At 37.5% G+C, this 21,896-nt stretch overlaps 1 protein-coding gene across 10 annotated transcripts in view; it reads right to left on the minus strand.

The window, feature by feature from the left end:
- Nucleotides 1-21,896, minus strand: part of ZNF385B (zinc finger protein 385B) — a 367,671-nt gene that overhangs the window by 84,857 nt on the left and 260,918 nt on the right. The window contains exons 1-2 of one of the 10 annotated variants that reach the window (XM_072961243.1): nucleotides 13,861-13,942; nucleotides 13,501-13,666 (exon numbers count right to left, since the gene is read on the minus strand). The exons of 6 other annotated variants lie outside the window; for them this stretch is intronic. The gene's annotated coding sequence lies outside the window, so the exon portion shown is untranslated. Of the gene's footprint in view, nucleotides 1-10,141; nucleotides 10,332-13,500; nucleotides 13,667-13,860; nucleotides 13,943-20,013; nucleotides 20,130-21,896 lie in introns of those variants that run through there. 3 more of the 10 variants (XM_072961245.1, XM_006210223.3, XM_015244395.3) reach the window with 3 other exon arrangements.

Genomic DNA, 21,896 nt, shown 5'->3' on the forward strand with positions numbered 1-21,896 from the left:
CATTTAATTACACATTATTCTTCTAATGAGGTAACATTACATTTATTGCTAACTTCAGAGCTTGCAGATCCAAGATGATGTATTATATCAATATGTCAAATGTTGCAGGGGCATTTACTATTTATGTTAGAAACTTTGCTTTAAAATCTTTGCTAAATTGAAAAACAGATATTTCTTACATTAGACCAACGGCCTTTTACTATTTAAAATTATGATAATTGTTAAAGGTCTAAAGCTAAAAAGTATACAGAATTATTCTACTTAAAGCTGCTTGTTAAAAAAGAAACAAAAGGACTAAAATGGAGTTACTTGTGCTAATATCTAACCTAACTACAGTTACCATCTCCCCCAGCAATGTAATCCTAACCGGTCAGTGTCGAATGTTCTGGTCAGCACCAATGAGGCGGTTGGTCACATGGGCTCTCTCAGTCCCCCAAACGAAGAAGAAGTAGCCTGCCACAGAGACTCCTTCTGTCCCCTACGGGTAGGTTACCTAAGCCTGAAATAATCCTTTTTGTTTATGACTTTCTTGTATTGCCTTTAAAAATTCTCCCTTTCTGTAGAGCTTCCCTTGTGAGCTCCCCTCTACTCACTAGATGGGATGCTGCCTGATTCATGAATTGTTCAATAAAGCCAATTAGATCTTTAAAATTTACTCAGTTGAATTTTGTTTTTTAACATGCCTGATGAACAAATGTATAATTATTTTGCCATCGTAGGTCTCCCAAAGTGAAGCAAAATTCTTTCTCTAAGCCCACAATGGTGGCTTTGATAGCACAGTAGCACATGGCCCCTGAGAGCCTGGAAAGAGTCACTTTGTACTAACAAAACTCGAATCAAACAGAATGCAGCATGGAACCTGACAAACAGATTGCTCCATCAACAAAGGTCAGAATGCACAATGATCCCCCTCACCCAATCAAATCTCTATGCTAATAAAGACAAGGCTTGGGAACTACTTAGCTGCCACCATTCATTAGCATAAAAAACTTAGCAGCTGTTTACCATTTCATTAGCATTTTAATGACAGACAATTTGCCATGTTAAACACAGATTGTTTTAAAGTACTAGTAGATCTTCTGAATAAATATAAACTATGCTTTCATCAATTCCCTCACCTCAACCTTGCTGTTTTCGCTTTTAAAATCTGCTTTTTAATATTGCGTCTCTGAAACCGATTGCTTCAAAGGGCATTCTTGCAAGTGGCAAATGAGTGGGAATAAACTGCATTTTTTGCACAGGTTACTTTGGGCTTTGATCCCCCTGTCACCTTATTCAGATTTGGCTGCTGCTCCTGGGAAACATTTCTCTTCACCTCGGGATGCCTGAGAGCCAGTGGGAGATAGAAACAGAAATTTGGCCAAAATGCATTGCAGCCTGCAAGAGGGTGTTTAATTTCTCTAAAGCTCAAGGACTCACTGAGGGAAAAAAAAAGACTGAAAATATAATAAGCAGCTATTTCAACACAAAGGGTGGTATAATGTTCCCATTACATTGCTATCCTCATGGGACAGAGCCAACCTTTGTCTTTTGTACTATTTGGCAATATTACATAAGATATCTCCTACATGTATTTCTGCTTCAAAGCATAGGATATAATCTTGAATATGTCGTAATAAATCAAGTCATAATAGGGCTCCACCTTGCTTGGAAATAAGGCTTTTTATATCACTTGATGTGTATATATTTATTAAACTCCCTGTACTAAAATTAAACACACTTGAACAAATACGCATACTCCAAAGATCTAACAGTCATCACTCTCACCGTGGAAATACCACGTGTCCATGTCCCATAAGAATGCAATTAACAGTTTATATGTGGAGAAGCCAGGATTCAAACCTAGGCAATTTCACTTCTGAATTCTGCTTTTTACTACTATGCTATGGTAACCACATTGGATACCTGAAAACACCTCAGTTATGTAGACACATTCTCTAGCTGTAGATAGAAACATTTTACCATCAAACTAAGAGACTTAAAATGTTGGATCTCCTTTGCATCTGGGAATTACTTGAAACTTTCATTTGAGCTTAATGAAGCAGTAATACTGAAATAAGATTTTTCAATGCTCTATAAGAATGTATTTATCTAAAAATAACCTTCCTATATAATAGTATTATTTAATTCAGTAAATACTTATGGGGGACCAGTTGTACAAGGCACAGTGCTGACAGTCACATGGATTATAAATTGAATCAGACAGAATTTATTTTACTTACTAAGAGAAGATAAGAAAATAATAACAACTACCATTTAAGGAGAGTCTGTTCTATGCCATGTACTGTGCTAAGTGATTTGTGTCCTTTATTTTATTAAATTATAATACAACTCTGTGAAGTTTGTATTATTATCTCCATTGTACAGTAAAGGTAAGCCTTAGAGAGATTAAGATCATTTAGTATACGGTAGGGCCTGGGTCCAAACTCCCGTTTATTTGACTCTAAAGCCCATGCCATCATTCTAAAAAGTAGGCTATTTGTAAAGCTGTTATGTGAAAAGGATTCTGTCATCAAATACATATCGAAAATGCTGACTTCAACAAACTTTAAAATGATTCTTTTCTGCAAAACATCTTGGAGCTTTTAATATACTAATGGGAACTGTGAATGTCTAGGCAGATATAATTTCTACTCTCAATTTGAGAAGGTATCATTCCTTTTTCTTTTCACTCTGGGATAAACATGATGCTACAGGCAATGCTGTTCTATACACATTAAAAGCCCCAATTCAGGAGGAAAATGATGACTTCCAGGTCCACTACTTTCTTCTTATATGGTCGCAGACAAGTGATTTTACTTTTTTATACCTCTACTTTCTTTCTATAAACTGGGGAAAATAAGAGTATCTGCATTATAGGACTTGAGATTTTTCTGTACAAGGACTCTGTGCCTGACACATAGCACGTGTTCATTAAGCGTCAGTTACTGCAGTTATGAACTATTCCTACCCCTCTGACACTATGCCATATCCCTGGAGAGCATAAATAGCTAAATCCATCAGTATGTCTAAAAGGCAGGATATGTCAGTGGTCATATATTATCAACAAAATGTCACTGAGGTTCAAGAGAGAAAGAGATTACATCTGGTTAGGAGATAGATTCATAAATGTCTCCATAAATGAGCTATCTGTTAAGCCTTAAGGAATGTTTAGTATTTTGCGAGGTGGGTATGGGAGAATGGTGAAGGGAACTGCATAAACAAAAATCATAGAAAAATGGAATGTATTAAAATTTAAAACCTTTTTAGGCACCCAGGAATTCTTAGTGTTTTGAGGTCAGAAAGTAAACAATAAAGAGAAAAGCAGAACATCTTTGTGACCTTCGAGTAAGCAAAGATTTCTTAAATAGGAAACAAAAGGTGCTAATCAAAAAAGAAAAGATTGATAAATATACTTTATTAAGAATAAGAATGAAAGAATAAGACACAATGAAGGGAATGAAAAGACCATCCACAGAGTGTGAGATGATATTCACTATATATATATTTTTTTGATAAAGGATTTGAATCTAGAATAAAGAACTCCTATAGATCAATAAGAAAAAAATAACACAATAGGAAAAGTGGGCAAAAGACTTGAATGAACACCTCACAAAAGTAAAATGGCCTGGAAACACATGAACAAGCACCCAACTTCATTAGTCATCAGGGATATGCAAATTAAAACTACAATGAGATATTGCTACATACCCACAAGAATGGTTACAGCGAAGAAAAACAGATTAACAAGTGCTGACAAAGATATGGAACAACTAGAACTTTTATTTGAAGTGTAACTTGTTACAACTACATTGAAAAACTATTTAGCAATGTCTACTAAAACTGAATATATACATACTTAATGACTCAGCAATTCCACGTCTAAATATACACTTAACAGAATGATACATACTAGAATGTGCATAGCAAGACTATATATAATAGCCCCAAACTGGAATTTGGCCAATTTACCCATCAATCATAGAAAGAATAATTCTAATATCTTCACACAACAGAACAATCACATAATGGAATATAGCAATAAGAAAAAATGATATATGATTACATGAAACAACAAATAAAACTTGTAAATGTAATACTGAGAAAAAACTAAAATAAAGGGGCATATCAACATGCTGTATTTATTTATTTCTTTAACATACCAAATGAGGCAAAACTATTCTATGCTGTTAGGTAGGATTGTGACTATTCTTGTAAAAAGGGTAGGATGGGGTGGGGGTGGAAAGGAACATGAGAGGGACTTCTAGGGTGCTAGAGATGTTCTTTTACTTGATCTTAGTACTAGTTACACAGGTATGTGCTTATGATATATGTACTTTCCTATAGGTTATAGTTTAATAGAAATTTAAAAAAAGTAATGTGTTCAATGTTATTAATTTTAGTAAACTATTTTGACACATATAGGCAAAATTCCCCAATAAGAAGAACATCTTCGAATACTGTCAAGTTTGTATATTTTTAGGATAAATGTCTTTTCAAGTTCTTTTTTCTATTGCCAGCTTGATTTTGCTCAAAATGATTTGTGAGAAAATAAAAGTTCCCTTTAATGCTGATGTTCCTTACTGAATTTCATTAAGTGGATAGAGGAGACTGACATAGAATCCAGTGATGACAAAGAGAAAAATGTGTATCTAGAACTCTGAGTCTATAAAATCTTAACAATTGGCAGTTTTGTGCCTGAATCCCCCTTAGGGCAGCTCAGGGTTCCCTCCAAAGTGCTCTGACAGCAGCAGCATCCTGGCAGGATGTTGCCTTTAAAAATAAATCATTCTGCATACCACGCTGAAGTTTATAAGCAATAATGAAGTACTGCATCAAAAAACAGCAGTGAAGCCACATCATGATAGATATTAAGCCACAATGTCCTTTGGGTTTGGTAGTAATATGCCAGCTTTTACACAAAATGATAAATCTTTCACTATGAGGCGATGGATAGCTTTTTGGATGTGTGGCAATAGAATACATATAGCCCAGTGGTGCTTAATTTATAGCTGAATATTTTGCTCATGCACTGAGTTTCTTATATTTAAATACTGCAAAATGGGTAAGAGTTATTTACTATACAGTACAAAATATAGTTTGATTAAACATGTGACATACTTCATTAATTGCAACTCTTTTTGAAGGCAGCATTGAAAAATCTGAGAATTTCGAAATTTAAGAAGATAATTGGTTCCCACACACAAAAGTCTTGAGAACTGATTGTCTTCCTTAAGCTAAATCTAAATAATTTTTGCTTTGTTACAGTTTTCTTCACTTGTAACCCGATATTAAGCATGAGCATGCAAAAAAGGAAACTCTAAGAAGGGGAAACAGGGTTCCAACAAACGCTTTGTCAAGGTTTTTGAAATAGTTTTTAATACACCTGACTTATCAAAAGGGAATGTCATGTGCTTCGTTCCTAAATTACTAAGTCTTTAGAGAAGCCAAAATGATCTGCAGACAGAGCTTTACTAAAATTGTCTGAGGTCAAGACTGGATTGGGAGGTCATAGTAGCCTGACGAAATTTTCTGGCAAAAAGACGTAGGGAGATGGTCCTGAGCTACATTTGCCCGGTGACTCCTGCCTATGGCGTCAAGATGCTTTCATGAGGTCTGCAGCCTCTTTTGGTTACAAACAGAGGCACTCTTCCCTCTCCTTTTATAGCAGGCTAGGGACCTAATAGCAGTATGACTTATTTCAGAAACCTTCCTGAAAATACAAACTTTCCTAGGAAAGACAACAAGTATGTTTCTTTAACTGTAGAATATTTCTAGAGGAACTATATTTCATAAAATTTTAGAGATAAACATAATTTCAGAATCTACCCTTCATATTGTATGAGAAAAATGGGATTAGGAGAACTTAATCTGGCACAGTACCTGACTGATGGTAGAATCAATTTAGAGCTCATTGCCTGGAGACACTGTTTTGAACATTTGTCAGTACAATATAAAATGTATAAAAATCATATATTGAATTCTTTATCTTCTTTAAAAATGTAAGTATATTAATATTTGGACTCTTTTTTTTAATATTTAGGTTGAAATTTAGAAGTATTTATTTTTAAGTGAGGAATTTTATTTTAATGGTTTTATTAATGTGAATAATGAAAAAAAAATTAAATGAAAGAGAAAAGTCAATGTGGCCAAGAGCCAATGTTTCTTCCCATTTTAAAGAATGACAGAAGATTGATTGTAACACCTAATTTTAAATCATTGTTTTAATATTTCCAATGGGGGAAAAAAAAGAGAACAAAACTCATTCAAACTATGCTTTTAACCATACTGTCTGGATCCATAAAACTAATTCAAACAGCTTCATAGTAGGAGGCACACACATTTCAGTCAGTGGTTTTTATACTCAAGTACTATCAGAATTGCAACAAAAATGCTATCAGAAAAGACACATTTTCCCAAGCAGTGGCTACTGACCTATTGGGACAGATCAAAGCAGCAGGGCCTTGAGGCCTCTGGCTCTGTCTTTAGGCCTCTCTCCTCTGCAGCTCACAGGAAGGGCCAGACTGAAGGGGCCACACACAACAACTCAGGAGGTCAACACACTCAGCTGCTGCTAGAAATTCTAGCTTCAGGACACAAAGTGTTTGCCTCCTAGTTTCACCGGATTTCAGTTCTTGCCTTCAGTGTCTACTCTCTTTACATTTAAGAACCGAAGAAGGGGAAAGAAAAGAATAGTGATTTACTTAATGGTCCTTTTTAAAACATCTTTTTCTCCCAGAAGTTTGCTCAATTTAAAGAAACAGACTTAAATTTGCTCTGCTGGTGTTCTCTACTCCCACTTTGGTACAGAAAAGAGGTCTCCTTAGCTTAAATATTAGCTTAACATTTCAAAGCTATGCAAAAGCTGTTACCCATGTTAAGAAAAAAATAAAGGAATTGGCTCCTAGAAAACACAATTTGGGAATAAAGAGAACAGTTAAAAACTGTGCTCAAATCCTTTTCCCTTTTTGCCTGTGTACCCCATGGCCACCATAATTATAATGTACTATAGAGAATTCAGGAACAATTCTAATGGAGTATTATAATTATAGTGACCATTGAAGACAAGGCCAGTCTTGGTCCTTTATCAGTCAAGAAGCCATTTTCATCCAGAAGCAAAAGAGACGGCTCCCACTGACAGCCCAGGCTACGTGTAAGCAGCATGAAAGCCACCATTCCATCCCAGTGGAAACCTGGTACGAGTGACTAATCTGGCCATGTCAGGGGTAGGGTGAGCAAAAGTTGTGAGTAATGGGAAGATTGTGGTGTTAGGAAGGGGAAAAGGGTGAGGGGGATTTGGAGAGCAAAGGAAGAGTGCTAAGTTTGGCTGAATTTTGCATACTGGACTACAATTAGCACCAATGTGCCTTATTGGGAATTTCCTAACATCTCACTCCTACTATGATTTTCTTCTTCTTCTTTTTAATCTTTGATTGTATGGCAGAAATCTGCATAGAATGAAGCAGAGCAGAGCAAAACTGTATAAGCAGGAACAACCTAATTAAGCTAGGCATCTAACTCCTTCAAACAAAGGAGCTGGGCAACTGGGAGACAATATGATGTCACCCTTATCCTGAGAGACATGGAGAGTACTGTGACCCAGGGGATGCTTGTACCCTGAGAGTCTTTAGTGGGTACTGAACAGAACGGCCAATCCTTGGCCTGGTTTCTTGGAACTCTGCCATGGTCCTGACATCCTAGAAATTGATGCTGCTTGTTTCAGTCATGCAGGCAGCTTCTGGGACACTAGTGATATGCAAACCAGCATCAGATAAGGCCCGCCAGTGAATGCCCAAGGATTCGCCTTACTGGAAGTGATTCATCATCGCAAATGACACTGCAAATGTCTCTATGTAGCATGTTCATTCTTGTACCTTTACACTTTTTTTTCCCTATGGAATTTCTCTTTGGCTTCCCAGATGACTCCTCCTCACTCCCCTAGTGAACACCAGAAGTCAAAGACATAATGATTTTTAATAAGGAGCCCCATGGAAAGGAGAGGATTTAATCACAGCATTCATCATTTTCCTTTTCAATGATCTGCTTTATAAGGCAACAAAGGAATGGAAATATTTTCTTTTAGAAGGACATTTATTTTGACTCTTGGTCTCCTCTGAACTTCAAATAGCCTTTTAAGCTCTCTTTGCTTTAAAGGACACAAATGGAAAGTAAATATTCATAAAAATGGACCTGGTGTTGAATGCATTTAATATGACAGAGTGTGTTTTCAGTTAAAGAAAATGCAAAAAGAATCCAACGTTCCAAAATTGCACAATCTCTATTTCCAAACTTTGACTGACTTGTGTCTCTTTTTTCCCTCTAACATCCCCTTCTCTGCCTCTCTTATGCTGCTGTCTCCTTAGTCTCCGCCCCATCACCTGTTTGTCTTTTCTGTCTTTCTCATGTCTCTTGACTTTCTCATGTCTCTAGCATCTTTCTGTCTCTGTCTCTTTTGATCTCTGTATGTGTATGTGCCTATCCATCTCTCTCGTCTCTTCGTCTCTGACTCTGTCTCTCACCACAATACTGCCAGGGAACTAGAAAGCACTCATAAAATTTGTCATTTGCCTTCTTTTGCAACTGTATCATATTAATTTCATTTTTAATATTTGCTTCTATAAGTCAAAAGATTAATAGCAAGATTTTGCTAATATCAGGAAGAGTTTGTCCCTGTGGTAAGATAAAACAATTAAATTAAGGTCATATCTTCAGTTCTGTCTCAAGTCATCATGTCAGTTGCAACAACTGGGGATTGTTTTTATATGTGCTCACAAGGTAGTATCTGCTATCGGCATGACAGAGTAGGGCAAGTTAAGAACTTAAATCCACCATAGAACTTAATGACATATTTTTACAGAAATTCATCATTACTGTCCTGGGTTATACAAATACTATAACTTTTCACTGAGGAGCACAAGGTGCTTTTACTTATATTAAGTAGACTTCTAAACTGTTACGTGGCTTTTTTTTTCATTAGAAAAAAAATGATGCTGAGGGGTAAATAATTCCATGATAAAGTAAATACACAGAATGAAGCCAATGATGGACCCAGGGCTAGAAAAAAAATTTCTTCCAAAATCAGGTACTAGCCTAATAGTGATAATTACACTGAGCAACAGCATCTGCTAAGAGGTCCCACATTACAGTCTCTAGGACCTTGGGAAAAATAATGCACATTTGCTTTGATCTATTCACTTTTTGCAAGAGTCTACTGAACCCTCATTGTTTACACCCCTAATCCACCAATGAGGTGGAATAAAAGAAGGTGATGTTCTTTCAGTATTTCCCAAACCACCTGAAATCTCACTGGGGACAACAGGATAAAAACAACTTCCTAGTGCCAACAGTTTCTAAGCTCTTTCTTAACAGTAATATTTACTCATGTTTAAAACATGGCAAAATTGAAAGAAAAACAATTTTTTTTAGATGAGGGGAACAAAAATGATAATATCAACATAAAAATGAGAGTTTCACAAATATCTACTGTATACATACAAAATACATCTATCCTCATAACAGACAATACTCCCTCTTGAGCAGCTAAACTTACCTGGTTTCCAGAGAGATTTCTATGCCCAAGGGTCTAAATAAACATGAAGCCATTGAGTTTTGACCTGAACTAGATGGAACATTAAAAACTTTAAATATACCTAGCATAAAAAATCATGTGACAAAAGTGCAAATCACCCACGTCACTCAGTTTTATTACAGGCTATCAGCCACAATTCTGTCAGTCTGAATGTGAATTCTTGTATATGTACTGTCTGCTTAAATATACTTCCTGAAGAGAATAAAAAAGAGAGAAAGAGTTCTAATATACTTGGATTCAACATGAATCTCATTTTTTTTTTCACTTAGCAAAAATGTGAGACACACTTCAAAAGAAAAGCTGTATTTCATAAAGACAAAGGAAATATGGGAAGTCTGTCACATCTTTATTATACTTAGCAGAGTGATCCAGTATTAGAATTTAAATAAAAACAAGTTAGAAAAACCCAGGTGATACTGGGCATGGGAGTCAAGAAATTAGCAAATTCTATTTGCTCTAATCCTGATACTTTTTCCTTTTTCTAAAATTGATCTTTACTGGTTTACATTTTTGTCATATACTTCATGAAAAAGCTCCCTGAGGTATAAATGCTGATCAGTCAGCCAGGCTTACCTTCGTTTTTAAGATTACAATCCACGTTCACTTCTGCATTCGAGCACTCTACGAGGTATTACATTGAGAGAAAAATAATTCCATCATTTCAACCTGGTGCTCCTGTGAAATGTGGTGCTAGGAAACAGGCGACAGGCAGTGCATCTGAACAAATCATACGTCCTGTAATTGCCGCTTAGCTCTAATTACTATTGAGGATAGTGTTTGCAACTTGATTCCAGGGAGAGGACAGACTACCTTCTGACGACACTGAACCAAATATATCCTAAGAGACTGACAAGTTACTTTCTTTTCTGTAATTTTTCTGAGGATCTCCCAGCTACTCAGAAACTACCACTCAGCCATGGTAAAAATGAAATCAAATAATCTGACATACACCTCTCCTTTCCAACAAAGCAATCGATTCTCTAAAAATTTGTATTTACCATAACAATTTGGAATTTTTGGTATCCTTTAAGACTTAAGGGGATTTTTTTTTCCTTTTCCAGGTGGGCAAATAAAACTTTACTCTGAAATTTTTTTTTTATTTAAAAAAGAATGTGTTCTCAAATATGAACTTTATTTATATTCGGCTAGTCCAGAATAATTTATTTGCATACCATTAGGTCTAGAAAATTTGTTTTCTTTTCTGTGGCTTTTTAGGTTTTACATAAAGATTCACAGCGTATAATTCAAAAAGACTAAAGCAGGTAATTTGGTGTTGATAACATTAACAGGGATGTTTGTACATTTCAACTCAAAAACCTAATTTCAGTTATATGAGAGAATCATCACAGTGAAATTAGCAGTTGTGTAGGCTTGGAACTAAAATGATACATTTATTCGTATATCTAACTAACTTCACTCTCCATCTAGTGGCCTGACAATGTGATCAGAATAAGGCTTCTGATACATCTAAGTTACATAGTGTGGCTATGATCAAATGGCTGTTTTGTTCACGCTAAGCCGATTGTCACTGATACTGTTGCGTTAGCTTAGTGGGAGTTTGACTAGCAAAAGAAACAAAATGACTGATGTTTGCAAATGTCAGGATGGATTTTGCACCTTTGGTTGTGCAATTTAGCATATTTGCCAACCATGGTCAACACTTTAGTGACGTGCAGAGCAAATTACACCCACCACTCACAGAGATTTGGTATATCTACTTAAGTCGGATTTGCACGGTAACTATCAGGAACAGGTAAACCTAAGGGAATAATTAGATGTGGCAATCAAAGAGGTAATTATAAGACCAGCTCTTAGAAATGGTGCGTATCTCCAGGCCTCAGTTGTTATGAACAATAACAACATAGGACTCTAAATGGAACATAGTATGCTAGCTCTATCCTTATTTTCCCCCAAATAACAATTGTGTACTTCTTGCTCATCTAATATTTAGTTCTTCATGATTAAAATAAAATTATAGTCACCACTGTGGTTTTCACTTCATTTTTAATTTGACTTTTAAAAATCTATACCCATGATTGACCTCTTTTAAGAAAACTCTTTGCTCAGTAGGGATATGCTGATGCTTCCCTTGAAACATTTTTCTTTCATGGAGCTAGGCAAAATATTCCATTTTTTTTTTGCATGCCCTTAAATCATGCCTGATTCTTGGAATATTTTTCTAGACTAGTCTGGCACACTAGCCTATCCTAAAGCTCCCAAATTATTTGTACCTCTCATAGGTCCTTAGTTTAGTTCAGTAGCATACGAGCTGTGGTCCCCAGGCCTGCAGCATCAGCATCACTTGAGAACTTGTTAACAAAGCAAATTCCCAGATTTCATCACAAACCCAGCAATCTGTGTTTTAACCAGCCCTTTAGGTGCTTTGAAGCACACTGATGTTTGAGAACCACTGGTCCATGCATGTATGTACTGACAGCAGTAGGTAAAATGGATGCGGAATATTTAAGCTCTATGGGGAAAACTATGGGCGAGATAAAGGCTTAGCAGAAGGGTGGCATTTAAGTGGTGATCTAAAGGATGGGAAGAGTCTGGATGAATCTGAAGGAGGCACCAGGCATCCCTCACCTGGTTAACCCATCACGTGTGCCCTTGAGTTAATGCAGTGCCACCAATTCCAAGATCTTAGTCCATCAGTCACCACCATTTTTTTTTTCTTTTTTATTGAAGTATAGTCAGTTTGTAATGTTGGGTCAATTTCTAGTCACCATCTTACTTCATTCCATTCTTAGGAAAACAAAGAAGACTTTCATCATTCCTGTTAGCCTTAGTCTACTCTGTCTTTTCTCATAAATTTTAACTCCTTTTAGAGTGGTCTATACTTCCTTTTTTCCTTTTTTAAAACTATCCCTTCATTTCACAAATCCTATGATTTGGTTCTGATTTCTCCAGCCTAATAAAACTATGATTTTGAAGTCCTTTATCAGTTCTCCTTGACCATTGTACCATTGGGAGAATATAATCCCGTATCTCTTTTCCAAGCTTAACTTTTGTATTTCCAGCCACCTGCTGGACCCCTTCATTACCTGTATTTCATTGGCACCTTGACTTCAATTTGTACAAAATTAAACTACTCACCCCAGCTTCTCCCTACCTTCTCAAGAGATGTTCCTTCTTTGGTGGTCTTTGTTTCACTGCCTGGCACCCTGAGTCTCCCAAGCACTACAGACCCTAAAACTTGAAGCTGTATTTGACTGTACCCTCTTCCTTGCCCCTAAATCAAGTTAGTTATCTTTATGACCTGTTTCTTACCTCCTTCCACTTTTTATACTCATTACACATCATCTCCATTTAGATTTTAATTAGCTATTCACTAGCATAACACTTTAATCATTATATTCCCTCTGTAGTCAATTGAATTCTTAAGAAGGATAGCTCAAAGCAATCATTTTCCTATTACATACCTTCCATGGCTCCCCTTAGTGAGTTATGGACTCTGAAATCCAGGACACCTGTTCAAATCCCTACTCTGCTACTTACCAGCTGGGTAATATTAAAGGAACTAATTGACTTGCTAAGCCTCAGTTTTCTCAGCTGACAAGCGGGAATAAAACAGTAATCATATCTCATGAGGAGACTGCAAGGAATTAATGCATAAAAATTCTTAAAGTGCAAAGACTACTGAAGGATTTAGTAAATATTAAGCATTATTATCATCATCACCAAAGCCATTGCCATAGAATACAATTCCAATACCTTAGTTCAGCAGCCATCACCATCCTCAAGCTTAACTGAAAACCATTTTCTTACTCACATTTTCTAAGAAATAAGTTAAATGGAACTATTCCTCAAGGGCAAAAGCCAAATCTTATTTTTCTTTCTGTTTCTGGCTCCTTAGGCACTCCCTTACACCTAGTAGTTGCTCTAGAAAAGTTCACTGCATGAAGCACTGCCCGTTTCTTGTACATACATACTTGCTTAGTTCTGTCACTTTGTTCATGTTGTCATGCTTCCTGGGATGCCATTCCTTCTCGGTCCCCTTTCAAATTCTCTCCATTTTCAAGTGGCATTTTAAATGCTATCTCTGCCAGGAATTCTTCCCACTTTCATCAGAAGAAAGTATTCTGCTCTCCTCTGAACCTGCAATGCATTTCATTTACATCTCTCTTATGGTACTTAAGACATCCTGTTGGTATATGTCTCTTCTTCCCCAGCTCTTCTGGTTAGAGACCAGGAGTGATTGACCACTGTTTGTCTAGTGCCTTGCCCAGAGACACACTCAATAAATGTTGAGTGTTGAATGAATGAATGAATTAGATAAAAGGAACACCTACATTCTCATCCTAAAAACTGTGCTTCTGTATACTACTTGATTAAAGGTTTTCTTTCCCATTGATAATTGTAATGGTCTTCAAAGAGTATACAGATTATGAGAATTACAGAAACAAGCTTAAAAGGATCCCTAATAATTGGGGTGTGTTCCTAACCTTGGGCTTAAAGTTAGTATTCTAGAACTCAGAAGCACTATCCATAGAAACAAAGTCATAGATGGTCATTGGATTCCTGGGGTAGTCCTCAAAAGCTTAATTAACCCACAGAATAGATGTGTTAGACAGAACATCACACTAGCAATAAGCATCTCAATGCCAACCTTACTATAAGGAGCCTTGAAAAGGAGCCACTATCCTGTGAGTGTTTATGACAAGGGTCAGTCTTCCTTGCAAAACATAAAACTATGCATTTTGTTTTCTTCTTTATATTTTAAGATATACTCAGAGAGCCATAACCGGAAGCCAATTTTCTTGTGTATTGAAATGATTAATTTTCATTGCCAGAATGAACGTGATCTGGTTAAAGAATCAATTTATAACTGCCTATTATAAGTTGTAAATTTAGAAGATGGAAGTCTTCTGTAAGCTGTCTGTATGTTTCAATTTTCAGAAATCAGAACTGTCTTTATTACTTATAATTCTAAATTTCAGCTCCTTTGCCTTCATTTTGTCTAATTTAAAATTGACTATGGCCCCTGGTACTCTAGCTTCAGTTCTTTTACCCACATCCCCTGACAAATATATAATGACCTGTTAACAAACTTTTAATTACATTCATTAGGGGAGTCTGTTATTTTAAATTAACTCTGGAGTGAGTAAATATCCCTTTTTAATGGAAAAATGATTGCCTTTCCAATTATCTGAATTGCAATTTTAGATTTTCACAATTTTATTTATTTAGAGTAGGCAAAAGCCTCTGAACAAGTCTATGAAAAAGACACAGCTTCACTGTTACTTTTTGCTCACCCCAACACTGACCCAGACACCACTGGGGTTCCTGGTCCTTAAGAAGTTGACTGTTTCTTTGGCAAACAAAAATGATATACCTGAAATAATTAGACTAACACAAAGGTACATAAAAGTTAGTGTAAATTACAGGCACTGATAGAGAAATAGTACAGGAGAGAATATCACCTCCATAAAAGCAGGGACCTTTGTTTTGCTCACTAATGTATCGTAAGCACTTGGAGCTGATTGGGCTCAAAAAACAACTGCTGTACCAAAAGGAGAGACAAAAGAGGGACAGAATGGCTGGAGACAGTTTCACAGCAAAGGCAGGACCCTGATAAGTTAAAAGAGAGTCATCCTTTGGTATCTGCAGGGGTTCCGGGACCCCTGCGCTGACACTAAAATCTATGGATGCTCAAGTCCTTTATATAAAATGGCGTAGTACTCTCATATAACCTATGCACATCCTCCCATAAACTTTAAATCATCTCTAGATTGCTTATAATACCTAATACAATGTAAATGCTATGTAAATATTTGTCAGCTCAGGACAAATTCAAATTCTGCTTTTTAGAACATTCTGGGTTTTTTTTTAAAGAATGTTTTTGATCAGTGGATGGTTGAATCTGCAGATGTGGAACCCGGAGAAATGGAGCGCTACTGTATGTAATTCCTTGGTTCTTCCTTTTGCTCATCAACTATACCCAGACTATTAACAAGTCCTGTTGTTTCTATCTCCAACATATATTGCAAATCTTTCTCCATGTCACTGTCCTATTCTAGTCCAAGCCATCAGCATCTATCTGGACTACAGCTAATGGCTCTTAACAGATCTTTCTGAGACAACTTATGCACTCATACACTTGGTTCTCCACACAACAGCCAAGTAAACTGTTGAAAAATACAAATCTTATCGTGTCACTCTAGTGCATAATGGTTTCCCACTGCACTTTGAATAAAGTCAGACACTTTACCATGGTCTATAGTTACTACACAATTAACCCCCATCACATCCCCCCAAGATCTAAACTTCTATTCACTTTCCCGAACATGTCAAATTCATTGTTTTCTCAAGACTCCTGCCTTTGTTGTTCCCTCAGCATGGAACTCTCTTCCCCATTTCAGTCATATCTCAGGTCAGTTGAAACACAACTGACGTCTTCAGCAAGGCCTTCTCTCTATTACGTTGTTTTGTTTTATTTGCTCCCCCCATTTATCTGTCTCTAAAATTATCTCATCTTATTTGTTTACTTGTTCATTGCCTCCTCTCATGAGAATATAATCTCCATGAGAGCAACAACTACATTCTAGGTGCTCTCTTCCCAGCTGTCCAGAATCATGCTAGGCAGGCCTAGGCTAGGCATTCAATACGTAGCTGAAATGAATGAACGACTACACTTCTCCAGCCTTTTCAAGTATGAAGATACTTTTTATGCACCAAATGTTTGAAGGACTCTTCACATATTATTACCACATTTTTTTCCTTAGTAGTCATTGATTATGTGCAGGACTATTATGAAGTCCGTGACATTTAAAATAAAGGTATAGGCATACCACAGAGATATTACATGTTCAGTTTCAGACTACCACAATAAAGCAAGTATCTTAATAAAGTGAGTCATATGAATTTTTTGATTTTCCAATGCATATAAAAGTTATATTTTTACTATAGTCTATTCTATGTGCAATAGCATTAAGTCTAAGAAAACAATGTACATACCTTAATCAAAAATACTTTATTCCTAAAAAAAAGTGCTAACCATCACCTGGGCCTTAAATGAGTTATAGCAGTAACATCCAAGATAACTGAGCACAGATCATTACAACAAATATAATAATAATGAATAAGTTAGAAATACTGTGAGAATTACCAAAATGTGACACAGAAACATGAAGTAGGCTGTGAAATGAGATACATCTGGTAAGAGTATGTTGGGTATGTGTGAAACATGGTATTAATTCAATCTACCAAATGTTGGTGCACATTTTCATTTCCAGGTACACATTTCCATTTCCAGGTACACAAGGATCCTCAGCCCACAGATGTTAGGAGACCCACTGATGGATATGCAGATTTGATGTAAGGGAGAATGGTAGCCCTCTTAGAGCTTTCTCAAGACAGATAAGAATATACTCAGTATAAAGCCTTATCCTAAAATAAGGACAAATTAACCTATTTTTGCACCCTCTAACACATAAAATAGAGTTTATTGGTCATCTTTACATATTTGTATAACAATGGCTAACACTTTTATAACATTTATTATATGCAACACTGTTCTAAGCCAATTATGCATATATTAACCCACTCAATCTTCAAATTAACACAGTAAAGGAAGACCTTGCTATTACCTATATTTTGTAGATGAGAAAATAGGACATACAAAGATTAAGTGGCTTGTTCAAGGTCACAGAGCAGGTAAGCAGCACAGCTGGGACTCAAATCCACACAGTCTGGCTTTAGTAGTGATACTTGAACCACTATGCTATGCTGTCTTACTGATAAAGAAAGTACCTCCTTTGCACTAGTAGAAAATCTCTTGCACCATACACAACATATAAAAAAAATTACGTATCAGATGTCAGCTACTTCTAAATATGCATGTTTCAAACATTTTCAAGTATACTTGTTTTTTTTCATTACTGCCAAATAAAGTTCTGAAATGCTTAGCAGCCAGTGATTTCATGACGCAGTTCTATGTTATGTGGGAAATCATGAGGAAAATCTCAATCAAATGCCAAATCTCACTGAGCCTTTAATATCACTGTGAAAACAGCATGGTTTTCTAGGACACACTGTGAAGTCAGAGGTAATAAGATAGCATATCTTAAAATGACTTGAAACCAAAAATGGATTTGTGCTATTCCCAACTTCCCAAGAATGTTCTAGTCTGACAGGTTAGAACATGAGAATACAGACCTCACCTTGGTAAATAAGGTCTTTAAGTGTGCAAATTTCAGTGATATCTGCACAGTATGGGGTCAGGCTATTTAAGGAGAAAGTTCAGTATTAGCTTATAGAAGAAAGACAGGATTCTACTAAGACCCAGGTTGCTTTGTCATTCACATAAGGCCCTCCATTTACTCCCCTTTCTCCTCCCTCCTTTTTAAGGCAATTAATTAGCTAGCTTGTGAAATGTGAATGAATCAAGGAGGAGCTGAGTCTACTGAGCGCAGTGCATGTTGTGCAACATGACCATTCCGTAATAAATCTTTTGGAAAGCAGGTCTTCTCTTCCAAATGGGGCCTGTCTTCACTTTTCTCATGTGAGACTTGGCACATGGGCCATTCTGAGTCTGACAGGCCACTTCTCTGCTCCTCAGCTGACAACTCTTTTACACAGATGTCAGCTGAAACCTTTACTGGGGCACGTAGGGGATCAGAACTTTGGAGTCATGTCCAGCCCAGAGAATTCAACGTCTCACAGCTCTCCGCTGGCCCCACCCCTCCTCCACAGCAGCACAGCGCTCCTGCAGCTCAGCCGAGCTCCAGTGAGGAAGAACAGGACCTGGGAGCGGGGGAGAACCAGCTTGTACCTCTTACGAGGAAAAAGAGAAATCTTGGCACTTCTGTGATCTGTTCTTTTATAAAGATTTGGGAGCTTGGGAAGAAATGTGAACGAATTTAGGGCCTTTATCATGGTGCAGTAGCTTTAGAGGCAGGCCTCAGTTCAAATTTTGCTTCTGTTATCTACTAGCAATGTGACTTTGGAGAACTGCTTATTATCCAAACCTCTGTTTCTCATCAGAAATAATACCTGTCTTTTTTTAGGTTTGGAAAGCAAAGAACAACGTAACACATAAAAAATAGCATGGTATCTGCCATGGAGTATGCCTTCAATAAATGCTAGTTCTCTTTCTTTCTCTAATCCTAGCAAGGGCCCGGTGTTTGGAGGTCCAATTTTAAAAATGCTCCCAGTGTCCTCAGCATATACCATTTTCACTGGCTTTGTTCTGGGTTTGGTTTTATGCCAGGGATTCTTAAATTAAGACCCATGGGCTGCCCCCTACCATCCAAAAATTACATGCAAATATTTGCAACCAAGCTCATTTTGGGGAGAATGGAATCAGATTTAATCAATTCTCAAAGGATTCTGTGATTCAAAGAGATTTAAAAATCTCTGCATATGGTCCTAGAAAGTTACAGGCAAATTGAATATCATTTTATAAGTCAAAAATTTGGTTTTTAATGTACTAGAAAAAAGAGCCAGTGGATAAAGAAACTCTATGCTGAATCTTTTTGTAAAGCAAGCACTTGTTTTATAAACCATACATTTAATCCAGAGTTTTTCAGTTTTTACAGAGGAGTCACATTTTCAAGATCAGGTCTGCTCAAAAGAGAATGCACAGTGATATTACATGTATAGTAGCTAACTCCTGTTAACAATTTACAATGTAGCCCTGGGGTCAAGTTCAGCTTTAATGTAAACTGAAAAAGAAGGAACTTGAAAAAGTCCCTGCTCTGAACTGGACAGAACCCTAGTTGTCCTCTGCTCCAAAGACCTCATTTTATGGATGAAAAAATTGAGGTTCTGAGAGGTTACATGACATGCCCAAGGTCATCGCAATAGTTACAGACAGTAAGGAATAACAGTTGTAAAAATAATGACAGTGATTATGATGATGATGACAGCACTATGATCTATTGAACCTTTACTTGCGCTAAGCCTTTTAAAGACTTTAACCTCATGTACTTTCACTACAATCCTAGAGGAAGATTTTATTACCTCTACTCAGCAGATGAAGCATTCTGCCCAGGGCTCTACCACCAGTAAATGGAAAACTCAGAATTCAGAACAATTCACAACTCAGCATCCTGTTTTAGCCTGAAAGACTATGCTCTTAGGCACTAAACTGCTTCCCAAAATACAAAAGAACAGAGCATCACATGGTCTTATACAAACACTTAAAAGGTTACTTAGGAAAGATGTATCTACAACTTTTAAGGTATGTTTACATACCCAAATGGGGTTTTAAAAATACTATCTCAGACAGTCTTTGCCAATGCTACACCCTCACAGATGTACACTAGGAGTATATGTACTAGGAGCACAAGTTCTAGAATAAATCCAGGTCGTCTCCTGCTTGCAGTGTCATCCTTAGACACAACCCTCTTTGGCCATGCTGCTCCCTAGTCTCCTGGGCAAGGGTATCAGCCCACATAAGCCTATACTCTCCCTCTGCCCCTTCGAGACCCCGTTCTGGGTACCTAGGATGCCATACGTCCACACTCGAATGCCCTGGAGCCACTTCCTGATGTGTCTCTCTCTGATGGAGCCAACATCTGTTGGGGCCAGGAGTGAACTCTGGATGGCTGTTTTCAGGAAATACAGGTGGAATTTGGCACTGGGGACTGGGGGGCCAACACTCCAGAGCCACTCTGTGCTTCCATGTTCTGGCACAGAACTCTGACATGTCTGGGAATTCTAAAGTAACACCTGGTCTTCTCAGGTTTTTATGAATATATATTTGTAAAGGTAGGAGGATAAAATAGACTTTATTTATACTTGATTTTTAACTTTATAATAGTTAGATATAGGTGGGCCTCAATTTGTATTCTTGTCTGAGGCATGAGACATTCTTGTCCTTGTCACAATGGTAGCACAGTCCCCAGTGCTGCTCTGTTTCTCTCTCTCTCAGCTCTTCTGGTCCTTCGATCCCTTTGGTATGACTCCATATCTATTTTCATTCTTGTTTTCCTTGCTCTGTCTTTACTGGTGAACTCATATAAAATCCATCTATCCAAACATCTGAGATTCACTAAAGGCTAACTATAAGCTCCACCGCTGTGCCAGGTGTGTGGATATATGGACAAAGAAGAAACCCTCAGTCCCTGCTCTCATGGAGCCAACTGCCTTGTGAAGGGTCCACTTGAATATACAGGCATGTAGAATGAGGGATATGTGTGACAAGAGGAGTCATACCGGGACGGCAGAGGAAACATAACCCTTTCATGGGTGTCCAGTAAGGCTCTCTTGAAAAAGGAGGGTCAAAACTGAAAACCTAAAGAGTAAGATTTACCTAGGTGAAAGGGAATGGGGAAGGAGAAGAGGAAGAGCTGGTTGCAGGTTCGTTTTAAGTAGAGAGAACTACATATAAGGCCAAACATGGTGCCTTGAACTGAAAATATTTTAGTATTGACTAAAGCATGTCTCTGGGGTGAGAAATGTTCCTGGAAGGGTAGACTGGGACCAGACCGATACAGGTCTCATGCACTGTGTTAACGTGTTCAGACTTGACCTAAAGGTGGTGGAGAGTTGAAGGCAGTACAAACAAGGGCATGCGTGACACGATGAGACTTTCATGTAAGAAACACCAGTGGCTGGGGAACGGATTAAATGTATGTGCATGAGGAGCTGGTGGGGAAGGGGTAGGAGGGGCAGAGCTGATGGAGCTAAGGCATCCAAGCAGGTGGCATTATAGTAATCCAGGGGAGAGACGATTGTGGCATGAGCTGAGGGCTAGGCTGTGGTGAGAAAAGACACAGGAAAGAGGTAGAATCAACAGGACATGGTAACTGGTTGGATATGGGACGGATACTCAGTGGACTGAAGCAAAGCTCCCAGCCTGGGTAGACGGATCAATCACAGAGGAGGGGTGCAGAGGGAAGGGTGAGCCTGAAGGGAAATCTGTTTTCTGAGCTTTGACTTCAGCACCTCTCAAGGTCAGAGCTCTTGGTTTTTATCTTTTAATACCACACATGGAGACTGCAGGTCTAGGGCCCAAGCACTAGACTGTGGTAGCTTCCCCTCCCCACTCTGTACTCTTTCTTCTCCAACAGGAAAAGGGTGGATAAACAACAGACGTGAAAAAGGGAACTCTCGAAGGAGGTTCTCATTTATAATTCCTCTGTCAAAGAGAATCATTTGTTTAAAATACCAGGCCACCAAGTTGCCAGAACAGTTCAGTCAATGACAACCTGCCTGAGTTTCCATAGTTATATTTGATTGGAGGGTGTCTCAAATACTATAGTAAGAATTCAGAATTTAGTCAATATTTCAAGATTTTGCTCTCAAGCATTGAAGTTAACCTAGTAAGTGTTGGTCCTTCAAAGATAAAGTTAGAGAGTGGCTAAGTCACATCCTTCCCTAA

Source organism: Vicugna pacos, chromosome 5 (assembly GCF_048564905.1).
Source record: "Vicugna pacos chromosome 5, VicPac4, whole genome shotgun sequence".
NCBI classification, from domain to species: Eukaryota; Metazoa; Chordata; class Mammalia; order Artiodactyla; family Camelidae; genus Vicugna; species Vicugna pacos.